The sequence below is a fragment of the Chiloscyllium plagiosum genome, unplaced genomic scaffold, assembly GCF_037043375.1.
Source record: "Chiloscyllium plagiosum isolate Xiang-an unplaced genomic scaffold, Cpla_swu_hap1 HiC_scaffold_12, whole genome shotgun sequence".
Taxonomy (NCBI): Eukaryota; Metazoa; Chordata; class Chondrichthyes; order Orectolobiformes; family Hemiscylliidae; genus Chiloscyllium; species Chiloscyllium plagiosum.
The window spans coordinates 25,329,681-25,333,316 of record NW_028270150.1 but is presented as its reverse complement, the minus strand read 5'-3'; the positions used below and the strand labels follow the sequence as shown (position 1 = coordinate 25,333,316).

Here is a 3,636-nt window from a genome sequence, read left to right as displayed (position 1 = left end):
TTCTCTCCACGTACCCCCCCCCCCCCCCCCCCAAAAACACATCAAACAGGCCGCACAGCGCGGGGCTGCGAGATTGACAGCCATTCTGCACCAATCAACTCGCTATCTATGTTTTGAATGCATGTTAATACGATTGGACAGCCAATCGGCGCCCGGGACTTGGCATCATGTTCGGTGATATTGAGTGAAGGAACGAATCTGGTTCGAACTAGTTGGTTTGGATGTATTAACGTTCCATACTTGTATTGTAACAAGGTAGTTGCATAGGATCCGGGGTTCGGCAGCGCAACTTGATGTTGTAGGAGTGAAATCTGCTTGTGTATTAGTTATCTTGCATTCCAATTTTTTTTAACGCAGAAAAATATTTTATACAAATTCTCCAAACATGCCTAAGAAGGCGGTGAGTAGATTTTAATTGATATTTTTCGAGGGGGGAACAAATGGATTTATAAAAGGGGTGGCGAAAGATATTGCGAGTGTATTAAATGTTTGACTTTTTAATGGAATTGTATTCTGAATTCTGCAACGTTTGGCTTTAAAAAATACCCTTTAAAAAAATTCTGTTGCGACGAAGTGTACCAGAATCTTTTTTAAAACTGGAGCAAACCCTTTCCAGAAGCAGACTGGAAAATTGCGCTTCCACCAATTCTGTGAAAGGTCAAAATCTTGTCGGTAAATTAAAGTACATTGTTCCACACACAACCGCACGTGCATAAAAGTGTTGAAAATGTTTTCTTCGCGTATTTATTTTTACAGACGGGCTTTTCTAGGAGACAAAGGTGTGTGGGGGTGGGCGCGAAATGGTAAAGAGCCATGTTGATTTAGGTTGCTGTTGTTCATTCTGCAAACTGGGCAGCTCCATTCAGAATCTGGAATATTCTGTAACCCTTTGGAGGGGTGAGAATGCAGTACGGAGTTCTGAAGTTTGTCCAGCAGGTTACAAATAGGCGGGAAGGATTTGCATTACGTCCCTTATTGCGCTCTGCATCATCCCCCTTACGCATGTTTCTTCGATCTTCCGGACTACTATGTTTGCAAACATTTCGGCAGTATCGTCCTGGTTCTCCAGGCTTTTTTTTTCTCCATGACGTTGTTGCTTGCGCTATTAAATTAGTTATTTTTGTAACTGCTTTTTTTTTAATTTAACAGGCCGCTGATACAGTAATAGACAAAGTAAGATGCATTTTCATTAATATTGCTGTCAACTTTGTTTACGATTATAGTCTAGAGTTACAAATCTGATTTAAATCGCAATTGTACAAAAGGTGTTAAAACATTATTTGGAAAAGTGCACACTAATTGCTGATTATGAATCACTAGTAAGATTATTGAAATTGTCTAAATATTATAAACGTAGTTTGAAATTCTGTTTTATCTCGAAGCAATGTGTCATTGTTCCTCTCTATATCGCACTACATCACTACTGAAAATGCAAATTGATTACTAGATTTGTTTCTAGTAAAGCCAAGTTATGCTGCCTTTCTCTCAAGTTATCAGAGAATAATTTTTTGGCAACCTCGATTCAGCTTTTTCTTTGAATTTTAAGAAGCTGAGCTTCATTGCAGAGATATTTATGTTGAAGTATGTCTGCAACATATCGGAGTTGAATTCAAGATGACAATGTGTGGAGAAGGTCTGCATTTTTATTGTATAAACTGACTAATTATTTGTTCTCTTGTAGTCACTACCAGCACCAGGTTATATGCAATTGAGGAAGGTAAGGCATAAAACTAATTTTAATTTTTATTCAAGTGAAGTTCTTTTGTAAAATATGATTGACTTTTTAACCTTCTACCTTCTCAGAGAAGTATAAAACCACCCAAAGAAAACCCAAAAAAGAAAGCGACTCCTCAAGTGAGTTTCAGTTCGTTATCAATTCTAAATTTTTTTTTCCCCTGAAATATTCCCTAGAACTGCCTTTCTTCTGCAGAAAAAAACCAAGGCCAGAGCAGCCAAAGCAAATCCACCACAAGCTAATCAAGAAGCCACTGATGATTCTGTACCTGCAGAAAATGGTGAACGGAAAAACAATGAGGTAAATAAATTAATCAAAATGATCATATGAATTTTTGTTTACTTTGGATATTAATGCAGATTCATATTTTTCAGGCACCCATTGCTGGAGAGAATGAAGCCAAGTCAGAATAACATCTGTCTTGCCCCTTATCATTGGTCGATGTACCTCTTGTACAATTCAGAGGAATATTTTTATCAACTATTTTGTAAATGCAAGGTTTTAGTAGTTCAAAAATGGGCAACGCCATTTTGAAATAGGAGGGAATCCCAACACAATTACACCGTTCTTTCTTCCCCACCACCTGTTTTCCATCTAAAGAAGCTAATGTGTGTAAATGTTAATTTTTTTTATATTAAAGATAAGATAAAATAAAATTGTGTACTTGGATGTTACAGGAATTTTGCCATGAAATCCACAAACACACTGGTGAGCCATGTTAGTGAGTTTGAAAGTCAGTTTTTAATCCAGATATAATGTAACATTCCATGGGCAAGGGTGGGACAGTTTATTATCCTGACTGTTGTGGACATTTTAAAAGAACTGAAAAAACTGGCTTTTCTCAAAATTTTAGACTTATTTGTATGTTAAACAACAAAGGTTAAGTAACTTATGTGCCCATTGTTTGAAATTTTAATAACTTTTGCCTCCAAATCTGCTTTAGTCATGGATTTCCCTCATAGACTGTGTGGCAATATTGTCTGGACAATATCTGTGATAGTATTTCTTGGACTTCCTTTTTTCTTCTGTGAAACTGCTGTGAATGGGTTCAGTAAGATAGCTTTGGGGGTTTATAGTGTGATATGTCAGCAGTATGAATAGGTTAATTACCTACCGAAAGTTCTGACTGCCATGCGTGCATAACAGATGTTATACATATTTGGTCAATGTTCCCATAGTTACTTAAGTTTTCAAAACATCATGCTGAAAGGTCACTGAAACTTTGGAATTATGGTATTAACATTTTTAACTACAAGTATTTTGAAACATTTCTTCCTATTTCGGTACAGGTTCTGTGTAGGATTGTACAGACTGTTCATAGCTGTATCTGTGTAATGGTGAATTTAAAAAAAAAAAAAAAATCAATAAAATACATGGCTTAAGTGTGGACTTTGTGGATTTTTAGGTCATAGAAATGGGCTGATCTTTTTTGGGGGAAAAAATGGTGTTGAGAAACATTAATTTTTAAGAAAAATAATTATTCACAAAGCTTTCTTGGAACAATGTATCATTAAAGTGATTAAAACAATTCAAAGGCGTCTGGAACTTTGTCAGGGAATATTTGCCACTGAACTACATGAAGAAATATTGGGACAGTTGACCCAAAACTTAGTCAAAGAGGTAAGTTTGAAAATAATTCTTAGAGGATGGAGGAGATTTGATTTGAGGAAGAAACTGGATAGTTCATGGCTTGGCTTGCTGGAGGCATAGCTGTTCAGATAGGGTGAAGGTAATTGGACAAAAGTGAGGACTGCAGATGCTGGAAACCAAAGTTTTTAGATTTAGAGTGGTGCTGGAAAAGCACAGCAGGTCAGGCAGCATCCGAGGAGCAGGAAAATCGACGTTTTGGGCAAAAGCTACCTCTGAACACTTCATATCCAGGACATCAATGTGGACTTCAC

At 36.9% G+C, this 3,636-nt stretch overlaps 1 long non-coding RNA gene across 1 annotated transcript; it reads left to right on the top strand.

Annotated features, from left to right (window-relative positions):
- Window positions 1–217: 217 nt before the first annotated feature.
- On the top strand, window positions 218–3,122 carry LOC122555335 (uncharacterized). The gene is made up of 6 exons (XR_015758787.1): window positions 218–400; window positions 1,150–1,173; window positions 1,682–1,717; window positions 1,804–1,854; window positions 1,931–2,035; window positions 2,110–3,122. It is a non-coding gene; the product is annotated as an uncharacterized LOC122555335 (long non-coding RNA).
- Window positions 3,123–3,636: the final 514 nt, after the last annotated feature.